General features: G+C 46.0%; 1 pseudogene; it reads right to left on the bottom strand.

Annotated features, from left to right (window-relative positions):
- Positions 1-711: 711 nt before the first annotated feature.
- LOC140680547 (nuclear pore membrane glycoprotein 210-like) overlaps positions 712-18,909 on the bottom strand; it is a 72,994-nt pseudogene continuing 54,796 nt past the window's right edge.

The raw sequence follows: 18,909 nt of genomic DNA, 5'->3' as shown, positions 1-18,909 counted from the left end.
AAGGAAAAGAGACAGCTGGATCAGATGGAACCATCCGCCATTGAGGGAGGTGGCATCTTCAGGAGGCAATGCTATTCAAATCATGGTTAAGGACCAGAAAAACATCTGGGTTTTGGGACTGGGCCATGGCCCTCCCTCCTTCAAGCACCTGCCAGGCCTGGGCAGAAGTCATAAGGGGATGACCCAGGGCGAGGGCACACCCGTGCATGGTTCTGTCCTGGCACCTGCAGCGATGCCCCCCTGGCCGAGCTTTGGGCTCTGAGCTGGCAGCTCTCGCAGGGGGAAAGGCCTTGACCTACCCTCAGCATCTCCCAGAGCCTCCATCCTGAACGTGGGTTGGGAAGCCAGATCACTTTCACCAGCAGGGTTATCTGCAAAGAAAGGCAGGACAGAACAGCTCCTGTGACAATGTAGGAGATCCTCAGGCTGCACCCAAGGCTCAGCCCCAGGACACAGCCCTGGGTTCGGCCCCTTCCCTCTCTGCTCTTCTCTGGGGCTGCACAGAGCACACGGAAGGACACTCTGGCATTGCACACAGGAATAAAACTGACAGCTAAATGCTCCTTCCTCCCACTGACAGTGATCCTGTGGGATCACTCAGGGTTCCAGAAAGGGAGCAGGGCGAGGCTTCCAGATTCCTTCAACCCTGGGATGATGTTAAGGGAAGTGGAAGATGGGTGAGCTCTTGTCACACTGACTCTGATTTTTGTCTCAGGAAAGGCATATTGAAAACTTGCCTCCAACATCCTCCAAGAACTTCAAGCCATTTTCCACCACGGCTTCATAATAATCCAAGTCGCCATCCAAATCTAGAAGTGAGCACAGATCAGAACCATTTCCTTGGTGTGCTGTGGTCCCCTTCTGCCTTTAGGATCTGAGTACTTGCAAGGGGGTTGGGTAAGGCCTTGGGATCCAGATGTGAATGGAAAAGGCCAAAGGAGCACAGGGCCTGGGGAGCTCAGGGCTTGCTCCTGGTCACTGTCCATGCTCTTTGCAGGCCCTGGCAACATCCATGGATGGGCAGCTGGAGCAGCCTGGGGCCCTGGGGGTTCTCTTCTTCCCACAGAGGAAACCCTCCCTAAAGCCCAGGGGAAAACTGCAGCAGGCAGTTCCACAGGTATCCCTGCCTCCCCCTGTCCCTCCTGCCCTCTTACTGCTGGGACAAATCCCTCAGCCCAATGGCACATAGCCAGGCCCTCTCAGGACACCCTGGAGCCTTGCTCTCCCCCTCTGCCCTTTCCCCACCATGGGCACCCCGTGCAGTCACTTCCAGAGCTCGGGACGTGTCTCCCACAGAGGGACCCCAGCAGGACTGCTCAGTACCGGAGTGCCCCGGGCATAATAATTCCTCTGGGCTGTGCCGGCCTTGTCCGGGCTGTGCCCACGCTGCCAAGCAGCAGAGAGGGCAGCTCAAGGCTCAGCAGGGCTCAGGCCCAGAGGCACAGCAATTACCTCCTGTGACTGTGCCTGGCATCGCCTCCCTTCCTGCAGCAGAGGCTGGCACAGAATCTCTGCTTCCTCTGGGAAACACTGCCTTCAGCACAGCTTCTCCATCTACTTTGGAAGAAAGGGAAAGGCACAGCTGGAGCAGGTGAGGCTGTATCCCTTAGGGGAGGGCGCATCTTCAGGAGGCAATGCTTGTCAAAGTCATTGATATGGATCAGGAAAAGGCACAAGCTGTTGGGACTGGGCCAGAGCATGCCCGAGTGAGTAGCGCTCCCTTGCAAACAGCTGTGCCTCCTGATGTGCTCAGAGACAGGGAAACTTCAGGGGATTTCAGGGTGTGCATGGCCCATGGTGCCGTTTGGGCTCCCTGTCAGCTGGTGCCAAATGCCTTCCTGCAGAAGCTGGGGAGAAGCTGCAGCCAGCCCAGGCTGGGAAACAGCCCTGCAGGCCAGGAGAGCAGCAGCAGGGCAGTGAGGCTGCCATGGATCCCTTCCCGCTGTGCCGGGCAGGGCCTGTCCAGATGTGCAGGGAAAGGCCCCGGCTGCTGAGTCCCAGGGGAAGGCTGAGGGAAATGCACCCACCTTGTCCTGCCTGTTCCATTTCCTTCAGCATTTTCCACATGACTTCAAATGGTTTCTGGGATTTCTTGTCTACCATCTGGTTGGTGTTTCCTATTGGAGGATCTTAACAGAAAGCTGTTCCATTTCCCAGGAATGGACCCCACAAAACCATTGCTCAGCCTGTGGGTTCAGCAGGGACACACTACTCACCCCTGTGATGGGAGCTGGGTTGGTGTGCATCATCCATCCCAGGAGCTGGAGAGATCCTCTCTGCAGAAACGCCTGTAACTGAACAGGCACAGGAGCTTCTGTCACCTGGTTCCTTCCAGATGGTCAATGATTATGAGACACTGAGAACATACCTGCAGGATGCCCAGAGGGCTTCAAAGCGTCATACCGCCAGGCTAATGGAGAAGCCTTTGGGGCATCCCCATCTAGAAGCAAACCAAGATGAGAAGGTTTCCATTGTGTGCCAGGGCTGGCTCTGGCCCTGGGCTCACAGCAGGGCTCCCGCTCGGGGCTGCTCCTGTGCCTGGGGCCTCTGGGCACTCAGGGCCGGCTGCGGGAGCAGCTGCAGAGGGAGGGACATAGTTGGTGCACGAGTCCCGATTCCCCCGGGCTGTGAACGAGCTCCAGAGGCCTGGAAGCCCAGGCACCTCCAGCTTTGGCTGCTGCCGGGCCGTGCAAGGGCAGGGCCTGGGGGAAGAGCTGCTGCCACACAGCCCCGCCGAGGGCTGAGCCCGGCACAGCAATCACCTCCTGTGCCCATGCCTGTGTCCGTGCTTGGCATCGCCTTCCTTCCTGCAGCAGAGGCTGGCACTGGCCCACTGCCTCCTCCAGGAAGTGCCTCTTTCTGCACAGGCGTTTGGTCAATTACTTGAAAAAGGAAGAGGAACAGCTGGATCAGATGGAAACATTCCCCATTGGACAGGTGGCATCTTCAGGAGGCAATGCTTGTGAAACTCACAGGTAAAGATGAGGAGAATGCCCAGGCTATTGGGGCTGGGCCAGAGCACTCCCTTGTGAAAACAGCTGCACCTCCTGATCTGCTCAGAGACTGGGAAATTGCAGAGGATCTCAGACCCGTCCACAGCTGCTCTGGGCATCCTGTGCCAGGGCCTCCCCCCGCTCACAGGGAACAATTCCTGCCCAATATCCCATGTGGCCCTGCCCTGCGTTGGGTTGAAACCACTCCTGGTGTCCTGTCACTCCAGGCCCTTGCCCAAAGCCCCTCTCCAACAAGCCTGTCAGTCCATTCAGTGTGAATGCAGATAAATGTCAAGTTGAGTATTTCCTGCTGAAAATCCAGTTATGAAGATTCATTTTACAACAGAAATTACAAAGTAAAGAAAATATGTAAGACGATGCCTCATCTGAATTATGGCCCAAATAATTAGGGTCACTTTCCTTGGCAGTAGTCTAAATGGGGTAAAGACCTAAAAACAGAAATATGAATACCCGTGTTCAGGATCCTTCAGTCAGATAAATGACACCACAAAACAGTACAAGTGTACAACTGATTCTTTAGTTGCTTAATCACAGTAAATTGAGCATGACGAAATTTAACTCATCTGAGTTAAACAACACTGAAATCTGACTGGCATTAGGTCAGCTTCCAGACAGAATGAATTTTATGGCAAATTGATTACTATACTGTAACCATAATGTATGTATTCCTGTTCCATTGTAGCACAGACTTTCTTTATGCCTGTATCTTATCTGAAATTATTTACTTCAATCTGCTGTGGAGCAGAGTTGAGTCTCTGTCCTCTTCTGTCAGCCACAGTTGCCATCAGATTCGTCTGCCCAATGCTCATCCCACACACCAGGAAAGCAGCAGTGTGCTCATCCGGAGCCTCCCTCAGGGGGCTGCAAAGAAATCCATTAAAGAGATAGTAAATTACGGTGTAAATTACAAATAGCAAAGCAAAGGACTCATTTAGTGACCAGCAGTTTTACCACAAGGCTAAGTGACAGTCTGAAGCAAAGTTGAGGAACTTATCACATTTTTACACATGATTGCTCTTTGCAAACTGTGCTTTATTGAAACATTAAATACTTGAAGTGAAAATGAAACAAGCAACAGACACAGTGAGTTTGATAACATCAGATGTGCCTTCACACAGCACTCTTCACCTGACACTCTCTGCCAAGTCACTGCTTCCAAGATGCACAAAGCTTCATCAGTCATCACACTGGAGGAATGCAGTCTCCTTCATCAGCCAGCAACATTCAGGCTGTTAGCTCAGGAAACTTCCCTCACAAATAATATTTTACCTTTTAACAGCTAATTGAGGCTTCACAAAAAGAAAATAAAAAGACTCTCAGCCGTTGTGTATTACCATGCCTTTAACCTAATATCTTTATTCATTTTTTGCCAATTCTTATTCACAGATTAATTTCAAAAGTCCATTAACTTACACAAATGAGACAAACTGAGATGCTGCTTTGAGACTGAGATCCATGACAGGGAAGTATTTTGCCAGAAAAGGTTTCTTTGAGTCATCCAGAACTCTGACATAAGCTTTAACTGTTTTTCCAATCTCCACCTGAAACAGATATATCCAGTCATTTTGCATTCACACCACTCTTATTTATTCGCATAAAAATTTTCACTTGATTTTGTATTATACTTGTAGTAGGCTAGTGGAGTTAGAGCCCCAAGGTTAGACTAACACTGATTTTAAACACTAATCCCTGCCAGCTGGAGTTAGTGTCAGATGAAATGAATGAACTCAGGTCCTTCAGCTGGCAAGGGCATAATTAAAACATCCAGAAATATCAACACTTCTTTTGTTTAAGATGCACCCAAGCTGGCAAGAGCAATGAGCTGGACTTTCTTCTGTTCAGTTTTAAAGCCTGACATATGGAAAATGACCCTGGGGCAAAACCTACTCCTAAAAGAATTGCTCACATGCACTTTAAACAGGAGGAAATGTAAATGAGCATGTCCATATAAATTAGGGATTAATATTACTATGTAAATGCAAAAGCTGAGATTTCTGCCACACAGAACACGAACAGATACCTGATACCCTGAGACCCTTATAACCTGAAGGGATAAATTTGGGAGGGAGAAACAGAGACACAGGGAGGTGTTCTCTGTTGTAGCATCTTGTCCATGTGTGATCTCTGTGCTCAGGACCAGCAGCACAGGAGTCAGGGCAGGCTGGATCAGCTCCTAATGCTGCTTCCAAGGCACTGACCTTGCCAACAACTTACACGTGAATTCCTGGATATCAGACACATGAATTTCAGCTTCAGCTGGGGCAGGGAAAGCCAGACACAGGTCTTGAATCATTACAGTCACTGATCCTGGGAGCAGAGGCTGCACCTGCAATGCCAAAAGAAAACTGCCTTATAGCACTTCTTTTGTCTCTTGTTCACAGGATAAAATTTGTATCACTTTCAGGGCAGAAGCAGTTGGATGCAGAAATCTCCAAGCTTACACAAGGAGAATCCTTCCACCGAAATAAAAATCAAGCTCTAAAATGTATGTAAAAAGTATTAAGCTACTGAGCTAGTGCAAACAGCCCCCAGGCACCAAGTGAATTACCAGCTCTTCATCTGGAACAGTCTGGCATCCTGTTACCCTCCTGCCTCAGGAGAAAAAACACACAAATCCTTTAGAGCAACAAAATTTTCTTAGAGTGAAAACCAAAGCGATAAGGAAAAAAAAAATAGTGAGAACAAAAATTATGCCTGTAAAGCACTGGTATTGCTTCATGTAAGGTTTGTACTCTACTGTCACTGCTTCTCATCTGAGCAGCCAAAACCTGGTGGTAGATCCTGGCAAGTAAGAGGACAATTGACAGATCAGGTGTTTCTTTAATAAAACTATTATTACATTTATTTTAAAGAAAGAGAATGTTACACTTAACAGATAAAGAGAATAAAACAATGAAGAGAGAGACCTCTGGTCCCAAACACAAGCCCTCAGAACTAAGCACCCATTCCAAAGTCCCCTCTGCCAAGGCCATGCAGCCACACCTTGCTCCTCACATCAGCTCTGCAGTTCTCCTGCAACTCCCTGACCTTGTCACAGACCTCAGGACAATCCCAGCTGTTCTGCTCCCTTTGGCCAGGGAGCAGTGAAGTCGGGTGTCCTGCTGTGTGCTCTGGACTCTGAACAAGGGGAGATGGACAGGCCCCCCAGTGCACAGGAGCTCAGTGAACTCTCAGCTCTGCCCAGCAGCACCACAGGAGCCAGCAGCAGAGCAGTGGGGAAAGCTGACATTTTGTTCTGTGAGGGCACTACTCCTGTTTCTGCCTCAAAATAGAAAGGGATGTGAAGTTTTAATAAAGGTCAGCTTCCAGAACAGCAGCAGTTCCCAGAGAGGGTGGCTAACACAGGGGCTGGGCAGCAGGGCAGGGGAAGTGGCACAGGGAGGGAGCTGGAATGGAGCTCAGCTGGGCTGGGAGACCAGAGAAAGCAAACAGGGAAAAGGGCAAACAGGGCTACTGCAACTTTTAGAACTCTTCCTGTCTCAGCAAACTCTGCTGTTCTCCTCTCCCATTATGTGCCCAGTGGCTCCCAGTATCCAGGGATATTGCACTGGTGGCCACTCTTCACTCTTCCCCTGCTACCACCCACCCATGCCCAGAGAAGCTGCTGTGTCAAAACCAGAGGGAGAGCTACAGAATTCCTCCTTGGCAGTCCCACTGAAGAGTCTGAGAATCACTGCTCCAGATAAGTTGAATTTAGTTTCTCACAAGAGTTTACTGCCAACTTATCCTCTGTCAACTTGGCTGCACTGGTACCTGCCATGGCAGCAGCCTTACAGAGCCTGCTGATTTCCCAGGCCATTCTGCTGCTTCCATGGAAAAACCCAGGGCTTGTACTGGGATGTAACCCAAGCACAGCACACAGGGCTAACAAACCTGCCAAATGTGTGTGGGGTTGCATTTTTTAAAAAATGTGTTTAATGTGGACTTCTCTCTCCTTTAATCTGACAGGCAGTTAAATCTCTTCCTACACTTCACAAAGCCTGTCTTGCTGTCACTGCTCCACTCCTGAATTCCAGACAAGACCACTGAACCTATCTCATGGACATCAGTTAAACCCATCAGGGAGACCGGACTAAAAAACTACTAAGAGTTTGAACAGTATACTATGTACAAAAAACTCCTCATCTCTTCTACTTTTTTTCTCACCCCTGTGCCTAGTTGGAAAAAATATTCCCACCTCACACTTAAATCAGTTAGAGACAATTAAGATGTTCCATCAATTCTTTTGATATTCTAATTTCCACCTTAGTTATCATTATTTCACAACTTTATCAGCATTACTTTTTAAAAGACAAACCTGTAATTGATACATTTATAAAAACCACTCTTTAGAGCAACTTGTTTTGTTTCAAGTTCTTTCGTAATGAAAGCAGCAATGCAAACACAGAGTTTTATTGGTGTTCACTGCAGAATGCATTTCATATCCCAGGCCTGATGAAGTCAAGCACACTTGCACTTTATTGGCATCTTCTAGTGGAAAAGTGCATTAGAAACTTCATATGGAGATCAGAATAAACTCTTTAATAAATATTCATTCACAAAACCAGGATGCAATACTGTGATTTTAAAATACCCTGAAACAACACTGTAGGATAGAAGAATTTGAAACCTTCAGAACTACTGGCCCACAGCAAATACTCCAGTATTACTTTGGAAACCAATTAATCTTATGGGTAGCTTCTGAATAATTCTGTCATGTTACTCTTTGTGGTGTGTTTGTGAAATCAGGAACATTTTACTACAAAGTTGTAATGGGTGAAGTACTTGGAACTGGCTTTTACCTTATACAGGGAACACAAGTGCATCAAAGCTGTAAAGAAACAATTTCCTGTACCTGAGACTAGAGCAGAAAGTGCCAGTGCAAAGATCCCCTGCCTGAAGCACAACCGTGACAGGCAAACACATCCAAAATGCAGCTACTGCCTCTCTATTCACACCTGCTGCAAAATGCCCAGGAGTGCTGAAGCTGCAGAACAATAACCTGGTTGGCAAAAAGGTGTAAAACCACAAAATACTGCACTCACCAAAGCAATGCCTTGAGTCTCTTCATGTGTCACTCTTACAATATTTGGCACACTGGTATTAATGAAAAAATATCCAGAACCTTGTTGGAGGAGAAGTTCTGCCTGCAAAACCAGAAAAGCATCCTGAATTAAGATTGTATCTTTCCAGTAAAGCTGTCTCCTCACACACCCCCTGTAATGTGTGATGTTTTCCTCCCTGCAGCTGGAAAGCAGCAGAGTAACTCCTCACCTGGATGTCAGGGTGGTTGTAGATGGAGAGCCCAGTGGGGCTCACTTTCACATCTTCCACAAGCATCACTTCAATGGTGGCAGGCCCTGGGAGCACAGCCTCGTGCTGCAAGAACAATGTTAGCAGTTACAGAAAGAGGCACAACACTGCCAGAGTCCTGTGTGTGCAGGGAGGATGTTTAAAGCAGGCAACCAAAGCTCAGAGCACAGGCTGAGGGATGAGATGCCCACAAGATCCAGAGGCCTCAGTCAGTCAGCACAGGGAAGGGCATCCTCAGGGCTGCTCTGTTCTGCACCCCTGGCCAAGGCAGAGGACAAGGGCCCAGCACTGCAGAATCAGTGAATGATGTCTGACAAGCACAGACAGGATATTAACTCTGAGCCACGGGCCCAAGTCATACAGAATGATAAGGAAAATGCACAAAGTGTTCTAGTTCTAACTCATCTTTTCATGCTTCTTAGCAGGCCACCAAAAGAAATTCTTCCTTAAGTGTAAGTACATGAATACGGGACTAAATGCAGCTTTAATCACTCACTCATAGCAACATTAGCTCAGAAAAGGAAAAAGATTTCTAGAGGAAGTCAGTACTCTGTACCCATTTCACCTCATTAGTAGAATTATTTCCTTGATGTGGAAAGGATGTGATCTTTCCCTAATGACATAATAGGGTGTTCCACTTAAACATGGAACAACAGTCAAGACATCTTAATATCCCATCTACTAGGTTTTTGTTTGTGTTTTTGGCTGCAAGAAAGGAGAATGGGCAGGTTTGAAAGCAGAACAGAGCAGCCCATTGCTGATGTACTTGAAAAATGCACCCAGGTCACCTCATTTGAAAAAAACAACACATTCATGAGCCCACAAAGTGCAGCAGGACTAACATCTACAGAGTCCTCCGAAATTTAAACACAGAGAATAGAACTTAAGAATATGCCAGTGTTCTCTGAACTCAAGGCAAAGTTTAGAGCAGCCTCTTTACTAATTATTTCGGAAAATAAGAAAGAATATATAATACTGGTTTAACAAAGCAGAGCACAGTGAACTACAAAATTATTGTAGAACATCAAGTATCCATATTACAGCTCGATTTCTAAGAGAGAAAAAAAAAAAAAAGAAACACAACCAAATATCGCAAATAACTTCAGCAGCAAAGTAACTGTGTCTCTGCGGTAATTCTCATTAAGCCATAGTCAAATTTTTCAGGGGACATACATCTGCACCATGCTTTCCCAACATGAGAAGAGTGGAAACCTCACAGAAAAGTCAAGAACCAAGTGGCAAAAAAGATCACCTCTCAAAGAATTTACTAAGCAGATGCCACACCTGGGCCAAGCTGAGAAGAACCTGGCCCACAGAGTATTTCACATTACTGGTGCCCATCTGCTACCTGCTTTGAGTTAAATCCTGTAACCGCTCATTGCATATTTAACTTTTTGCCTCAAGTATGTTTTCAAGGTACTGCATATTGTTCAAATCCACTTAAATCTTGCTAACAAGATTAAACAGACATTCCAGTTAGGAAGCAGAATATTTTAAGAGTCAGTTATTGCACATGCCAGGTTATTCCACAGGCTGAAACCTGCCCTTATATTCAGTTTACAAAAGTGACATAAACAGAAAACTGCCAGCTGTTTACACCTGCCCTCTTTGTTCATCATCATTACCTTTTACTGTTTTTCTTCCCTAGCTAAGTATTTCAGGGAGTGGCTAATGACTTGTAAAATGAGAGCCTGTGCTTATGGCTGGCATCAGGAAAAAAAAAAGAGAGCATCAGTCAGAGCCTGTCGGAATCTGTGGGTATTGGTGATTCCGAGATTGTAGAAAGTCTCTGTCTTTCTGCCCCGTTGCCAAAGAAGAAGCTATAATTTGTCTGTGCTGTTTTCAAGGTTGTTTATTCTTGCTTATCTCTAACATGTTCTGCTGCCCTGCCGCAGCTCTGTCCTGCAGGGCAGCGTGTGGGGCTCTGCCCCTCAGTGGGATGGTACAAACATTAAATACCAGAAACTACGTGTACTATATTTATAATAATGTGCCAATATCTATTATCTACGTTGAACAGCGTGTCCCTAGCCTAAACCAATAGAAAAATGCCAACACCACAGTGAAACATGGAGGGCATGAAGAAGGAGGAAAAGGACAAGACACACCTAATTTTCTCTATCTTGTCCCCTCTGAACCCCTAATTTAGAAACCTAAAATTTTACTTTTGCACCTGTGTCACACTTAATTATTACTCATATCAAACACTCAGAGCTTGTAATTCATCCTGTAAGATTGAAAACTCCTCTCCATGGACAGAGATCACAGACAGTGTCTCTCGGGGCTCTGTATAGGGGGGTTCCTGACCCCTGCCAGGGTCCCAGACCTGCCAGGGCAGCCAGAGGGAAGCCCTGGATTCCCACAAGAGCCCAGACTAACACATGGTCCATATGAGGAATCAGTCAGCTTTTGCTTTGCTCATGCAGAACTTTCCCACCCAGCTCTGCAGGGGCAATAATCCATTTGCTTTCCCAGTGACAGCTGCATGAAGCACATGGCTGCTTTAATGAAGGACAAGCAGCAGAGAGTCACCAATTCATTAAAAAACCCTAAACTGAAACAAAACCAACTGAAACACTTCTCTGCAATGCCCTTGTTCAGATGGTTAAAAAACTCCCAAGGACTTGGACAAATTTGATTTGGATAGCAGCACCTAGTGCAGAGGAAAGCAGGAAAACCATGAACCAGTATCAAACCTCTGCAGAATGAACTGGACTGCACCAGGGAGCTGCCTGATTTGTACAGTACTGTGTGTGGAGGAAATAAAGCCACCAGACCACTGGGCATTGACCACAGGGAAATGGCAAATCCCCCCAGGTACTGTTACCGGTATTTGGGCTCTGGCTGCCTTCAGGTGGGGCTGCTGGAATCCAGTGGCAGTGGCAGAGATGGCAGCAGTTCCAAACGCATGGTCAACTACCACAGTTTGTAAGCTTAGAATGCAACAAAGATGAGAAATATATTCAGCTCCTCTAGGCTCATTCGCATCAGACAAGAACTTTCTCTCTCAAGACAGGTTCTAGACATTGGACTTGGTTCCTTTTTTCTCCTCTCTTTAATAGCACACACTAAAAAGTGCACATTGACGTTAAACTGAAGTATGACTGCAGATTACAGTAATTTCTTTAATCAAGATGAGACACTGCCAAACAGATTTAATCTGGACCGTCAAACAAAGAAATGCTCATTTCAGCCCACTCATACCCTCCATTTTCTTCTGACCATTGCCCTCCTCCTTCAGAGTCAGCTCCATTGGCAGCTCCGTCTCAATACGAGCAATGGCCTTATTTGTGGATTCCCACACAATACTAAGGGAGCTGAAGTTATCACATTTCCTGCCTTGCTGGTCATAGGCAGCCAAATCCAGCACTGGATTGTGGTAATTGGAAACAGGAACCTCAAAAAGAAGGAATATTTTGAACTGAACCGATACAACCGGATTTTTTAATCATTAAAGAAAACATATGCTGAGTCCCATGAGGTTTGTACAACATCAATGCATAAGGAACGTTTGTTAAAAGGAGCCAAGTGCAAGGCATTCAGCTGTGCTCCAACAGCCCTGAGATTATCTCAGCTGGTCAGAGCATACTGCTGCTTACACCAGGTAGGTTCAAGTCCTGTATGGGCCATTTAGAGTTGGACTCCATGATCCTTATGATCCCTTCCAACTCAGAGCATTCTGTGAATCTCTGAACTCTAAGGGGGTTTTACTGGAGCATGGGTTTGGGGTTTTTTTAGCCAGTGAATTACCTTAAAAAAAAAAACAAATCCCCAAACCAACAACAACAGAATTGAACCACAGCTCAATGAAATTGTTTTTAAAATTCAAATAAATGATGACAAACAGCGCTGTTTGTTAAAGCTCAAAATTCTGGTGTTGCTTTGGTGAAATGCATTAGCAACAGCAGTGCACCAAGGTAAGCTGACACATAATGGAGACAGAAAAGCAGGTGAGCTCTGGGGTGGCTAACAATACACAGAAGTCTCCATCTCCTCTTGTTATTACATAGAAGCTCTTTAAAATGATTCATTTTAGGGAAGGAGGATGACTTTTACATTTGCCGGGGAATATTAACACAACAAAATATGGCTTACTCAGCAGCCAACATGTGGCAACACCCGTTAGCAAGAAAAACAGAATAGCAAAGTTCCTTATGCCTGATAATCTACACATATCTATTGTCCATTTACTGCAGGACTCCCACAGCCTGCTCTGTGCAGGAGCCCCCAAGGGCACAGTGTGGCCACAGCACCAGTTACTGCTCCTCTTGCAGCAGCTGCCATGTTTCACACATGGAGCTCCAAACACTGATTTTTCAGCTGTAAGAACACCTTCTTCTCCTGCCACTTCCCAGGCTTACCAGTTGCTTGCTCTGCTGGAGCAAAGGGCAGGAGAGAGCAAGCTGAGGGCTGCCATAAACAGGAATCAAAGCCAGCCGGGAAGGGAGAGCACAGATGAGCTTCACGGCAGTGGGCTCAACCACTGGGAAAGGGCTGGTGACTGTGGGGCTGCTCCCAACTGTTAAGGTAATAACCTGAAAGCAGCAAATGAGGAAAGAGTTTAGTTCAGGCATGCTGTATTTCCACAGGTCTCAGTTACACTGTGATATCAGAATGAAAAGCAAAAATACAGTGCTTGGGGATTTACAGCACTATTAAGACACAGGAAGATGCAAAAGAGGGAGCACACCTCAAGAACAAATCTTTATCGCTATGAAAGTACTGTTCCTGGGAACTCTTTCCTCGGTGTTCATGTTCATGACTATCAAATTTGATTCAAACAACAAATCTCATGTAACTGAGAAAGGAAACAGCAGGTGTTCTTGCAGAGTGAGAACAGACCAGCCCAAAGGCAACATTTATAGTCACTTCAGTGTATTTAAAAACATCTTATCTTTTATTTTACATTCCTTTTTTAGCCTTCAGCAAAGTGAAGTGGATATAAAACCAGAGAAGGCTGAGGCAGCTCTGGTCACCTGCCCCATCCCCGCACGCACTGGTGCTGGGCAGAGCCACGCAGGTGTGATGTGCTGGGGACAGCCAGCCTTGCACAGACCTGCGCATCAACACCAAGGCCCGTTCCTTTGGAATCTGCACTGACAGGAACAGCTCCACTTTGCAAAGTGTCCACTGAGGAAATCAGTGGAACTTGGCAGCCCAACCAAAATGCTTAAGCCTTGCAGAATTGCAGAAGAATACTATACTGAAGCTAAAAGCTTCATGGGCTGAGGAGGGTGAATAAAGCAGGAGAAATCACTTCTGTATGTTGCAGAGAACAAAACCAAGTGGAAAATGAGCACAGTCATGCTCACCAAGGCTGCACAGAGAGTAGAGCAGTCAATTCCTGGGGCTGCCATTTGTTAGAATAAACAGAATTACACTGGAAGGTAACACAGTTAAGAGGAGCAGGTCAGACAGAGGAGTCAGCCTGCTCAGTAACCTTCTGCTCTGATCCTGTTCATGTAAAATGAACCTGCACTCATTAGGATGTTCAATGCATCCCACAACATAAGGCTTCCACAACTTGGGTTTATACTGAAAAAAACCCATCATAAACCACTTTTAATGTAATGCTGTGAAATGCTCACTCTAAAATCTGCATCAAAATGCATAAACAAGGTACTTAGCCAAATTCTTTACTGGCTCATTATAAAAGCATCTAGCTACATAACAGGCATATGGCACCATAAATCTGTCTGGAGCCAGTTCTCAGCACCTGATGGAGGGCAACAGCAAGCCCTTCTGGCACTCACCTGCTCTCCCAGGCTCCTGCACAGCACCCTAACCCGGTGCTAGTTGCTGTTTCGAGGTGTGGGAAGTTCAAGTAAAGAGGAGCCAATGCTTTCTGCATCCTCAGCAGCAACGTTCCTGAAGAACTTGGAAGGTTCTTGGACCCATGGCCTCGGTCCTCCTTCAAACAACATATCCTTAGAGGAACCCAAAGTCACTAAAGCGACTGATGGTGGATCGATAGCCTGTAATCAATTAATTAATTGAAAATTAATCATCTATGTACACTGTTTGGTTGTGCTCTGCACAATAAACCTCCTTCTGAATGGAACAGCTCTACTTGGATAAGACTGTGATTTCTCCCATGCAGTGGTTTGTCAGCACACTTAGTGAAAAACAGAGCTGCACCAAAATCCACAAGGATTCTGTCCAGCTGGATTAGATTCAAAGGAAGCAACGGATCCAAAGACAAGTTTTAGCTGCATTTTAATCACATCTCTCTCATGAAGAATTACAGCAAAAGGGAGATCCTTAATATATTTTTATGAGCACTGAGAGATAGTATTCTGCTATACTTTTAAAGAAGTATTTAAAATGGATGAAATTACGTCAAATTGTACTTTCACTTGCCAGTGCTCTCTCCAGAACAATTCTGTGTGTGTAGTTATTCTCCTACACAAGTTTTACTTCAAACCTGTCTAACAAATTCTGCACTGATGTGCATCCCTGGGACAGCCTGTGCTGTTCACCACCACAGCAGTTAACCTGACATTTAGTGCACAAAAACCTTTCCAGTTTCTGTTTCACGACATCACATTACATTCATTATAAACACAAATCTGTAGTATTTGCACTAACATTTTTTCCATATTGAGGGAAAGCTATGGTGAAATACTCAAGACTTCAGCCTGCAGTCAGTGCTAGGCTTCTGCAGATGAGGCAAGAAAATAAGAAAGCAGCCTCTTCTGTATTTCCATCTACTGACCCTGGACTCAGCTTCTTTCTTATTTTCTTCACTGAACCAGCCAGTGGTGGAATGTAAACCCACCCACCTCAGTTTTTCAAACCTATTCCTTGCATAACCTGCTCCCTCTCATGTAAAGGTTCTTCAGTGCTGGATCCTGGATCTCTCCAGGAGCAGAGGAAGCAGACTCACTCTCAGCGGGAGATAAGCGGCGATGGCGATGCTGGCACTGAGGCGCACGTGCCCGTGGGTGTACACAACCACCAGCCTGGTGTACCCCTGAAATTCAGCCTTCAGTCTCACTCCACTGCAAAAATCAGCAGTTGGCTTAAGTCTTCCTGTCAGATAAATTAAAAATATTCAAGAGCTTATTTGCAAAGAAATGCCCAGGCTTGTCCATCAAATTCAACACAGCTGTTTGAAGGCTGCCTACCAGAAAGATGGAGAGAACTTTTTACAAAGATATGTAGGGACAGGACAAGGGAGAATGGCATCAAACTGAAAGAGAACAGGTTTAGATAGGATACTGGGAAAGAATTCTTGGCTGAGAGAGTGGTAGGGCTCTGGCACAGGGTGCCCAGAGAAGCTGTGGCTACCCCTGGATCCCTAAAAGTGGCCAAGGCCAGGCTGGACAAGCCTTGGAGCAGCCTGGGACAGGTGAAATGTGTCCTTGCCCATTGCAGAGGGTGGGGCTGGAAGAACTTTTAAGGTCTCTCCAACTCAAACCATTCTGCATAAAAAAGCAAATCTATCCTCAAAATAAAACTACTCGGTTCCCCTCCCCTCTGAGGTTGGCAGTTCTGTGGGGATACTGTACAGAACTATGAATCAGTGATTTAAGGGAAAAGGGTGACTTGGGAGAGGTGTGACCTGTCACCAATTTAACTTCCAAACCAGGGAGGGAGTTAAAGCACCTTCAAGTGGGCTGAACACGCCAGGGTTCTCCAGCTCCACCCCCAGCTCCAGCTGTGAGCAGTCGCTCAGGGGGACCAGCTCGCCCCTGTCCACGCTGGTCCGGCCACTGATCCTCAGGGGCAGCTCCAGCACCTGCCCCACGTGTGCCTCCACCTGGCAGGAAGTGAACTCCATGGCGCTGGGCTCGCTCACGTACACCTGCAGGCAAGGAACAGGGACAGGCTGGGTCACTGCTCTGCTCCACGCCAGCCCAAGCCCACAGCAGCTTGGTGAGCTTCCCTTTTACTGCTGCTCCTGTCATTCTCTCTTCTGCTTTACTGACTTTGAAGTGTGGACTGTTGTGTGCTATCGCCAGGGGGTATCATCACCACCTGGGAGAGGTTTAGCGTCCATTAAAGAATCTACCTCAGACCAGAGATTTCATAGCAATCACAGCTTTTATTTGCAGGATCTTAACTACTTAAGTTAAGGATCTTAAGTTAAGGTCTTGTGTTAGGATCTTAACTACTTAATCTTCTGCAAATGGCTTCAGGATACCAAACTGTATGGGACAGAATTAAAGCTGTAATCTGTGTGTATTAACTACTCCTAAAACTACTACTACTAAAAACTGAGGTCAGTAAACAGAACTCTGAAGAGCTGTTCCACACAGAAAGCAGCTCCTAACACAGGAAAAAAAGCATTCAAAAATAACCTATTCAGATTGTGCAATACACTGCTCTGAAAGCTCGCATGGTCAGAAGGTTTCTTGCTGTCTTCAGGCTTTGACTTATGTTTGAGGATAAGAAGTTTAAGCTGAAAAAATCTTCCTCCCTGTGTCTCCAGCTGGTAACTGTTGCGCTGCTAAAAAGCAGCATCTTAGGCTGTTCAGAGAATTATTTCAGAGCGAGTGTGTAAGCTAAATTCTGAACAGATTTTAATTAATGTCACACCCCTCCCTTTGGGGCCACCCGATGTACTGTTCCTGCATTCTCCTCACTCCAAACCACACACACTGACCACAATGACCTAAGAACAGGGGATGGTCTACAGAGACACCACAAAATCCCTCTTGGGAGCTATGTTTTTTATTGCCATTTTCTCCTAATTTTCCCAAAGTACTGTTTTTCCTTTGCCAACTCGGGTATTTGCAGTCTGTCTGCAGCATGGTGCTCAGTTCAGGTACTTCTCCAGACAGAAATTTCCTTGTACATCCCGATAACAACTGTCACCCTTTGGTATCAAGGGAGAACACCCACCTATCACCCTACAGAATGAATTTTTAGTTTGGCTTGTCTGCCTAGATGGCCAGGCCAGGAGTTAATTACCATTTCCTTCTTGCACTTAAAACTTCCAGCAGGAAAAAAGGCTTGCCAAGGAAATCAGGAAGGGGCAAAAATGGGAGTCAAGTTAATGCACTGAACAGGGTTGGATTCCCTAAAGCACAAAGTGAAACAAATCACTTAACCTGCCACAGGGCAGGAAATGGAAGGGGATTGCCTATGGCATTCTCAGTGCCTTTGCTGTTTCCAAAAGCCACATTCAAGAACAATCACTGAACAATGAATCTCTTGCCTTCATTTCGCCATACAGCAGCGGATTCCGCACGTCGAACGCCTGAATAATGCTGACCCCAGCATCGCTCCCCGTGCTCAGCACTCCTTTGACTGTCACTGTGGCTACTGCCTGGTTAGAACAGGACCAGCTGAAGTTGCCACTTCCACCCCGAGTCTGAAATACAGAGGGAAAAATCTTTCAAATATTTAATCAAGTACATGGTTTTCACATTCCACAGCTTTGGATATCTTGTGTGAAAACCAGGAATGCACTGAGAATAGGACATACAAATAAAATAACACCTCAGAACTTAATAGGCAATAGAGAGATGAGAAGATTTCTACCTTTCATTTTAATTTCAGCTTCTTTCACACACCAAAACAAATGTCAAATATTCCATCACAGTAAAACACAGGTGAACACTGGAGCCATTTTAAAATGTGTATTGTTTTAATTTCTTTAACTTCCTCAGCATTTCCTTTAACCTTTTTCATAATTAAAAATGAACAAGGTGATAAATCTTCTCTAGAGGGACAGTGCGGAAAACAAACAAATCTAAATTATGCAGGAGCTTAACTAGTAATTTTTACCAGGGAAAGAGAAAAAAAAGAAAATGAAGAGGAGGGTCATTTCCCTTCTTCCTTTCTCGGAGCACATGCACAATCTGATTACAGAAGGACACAGACAAATAAACAGGCAGAGGTGTGTTACAGGAGATGCATGGGATGTGGTGAGAAAGGCTGAAAGAATCCAAGGACTCAGCATATTTGTAAAGGTGTTTCAGCTGAAACAGGGAGATGAGCAGAAAACATAAAACAGAAATACCCAATTCTTAATAACTATGAAGACTCAGGTCCCTGCCATAAACCCCAGACGCCTCACTACACTTTCTGTCTCTGACAGTCAGTATGCACTGAGGAGAGGAAGGGTAAAGCAGCTTCCCATGCAGCTTCACCATTAGCCAGAGCCTGGCAGGGAGCTCCACACTGCTACCTGGGAGCAGTGCCCTCCCCAGGAACCTCCAGGTGCCCACCTCGCACAGCTGCACTGCACCTCTCATGCGTGCGCCGAAGGAGGGCAACAGAAACCATCTCATTGGCACAAATATGAACAAAGCAACCCCCAACAAACCAGATAGCTGCCAAAGGAAAACCTGCCAGGCATTCTGGTACCTTCTGGAGCGAGTTACTTCAGCTATAAACAGAATTTGGCTAGATCCAAAAATCCCTTTCAATTTATTTTCAGAAAAACTTTATTCACCCATTTGAAATAGCCTGACTGAAGCTATGCAGTGGGAGGCAAACTCTGATGGAGAGGCAGGAACAGTTGAGCTGTGTGTATGCTGTTGACCAGTTGTATTGTGGAATCTAGAGATCAGAAGAAAGGTCTCAGTTTCAGCAAAATTTAAATCTTGGGAGAAAAAGGTTTCTATGTTTTTATAGAAAAACATCAGAGTAA

Source organism: Taeniopygia guttata, chromosome 25, assembly GCF_048771995.1.
Source record: "Taeniopygia guttata chromosome 25, bTaeGut7.mat, whole genome shotgun sequence".
Taxonomy (NCBI): Eukaryota; Metazoa; Chordata; class Aves; order Passeriformes; family Estrildidae; genus Taeniopygia; species Taeniopygia guttata.
The sequence above is the reverse complement of the archived record's forward strand: the minus strand, read 5'-3'. Positions and strand labels throughout refer to the sequence as shown.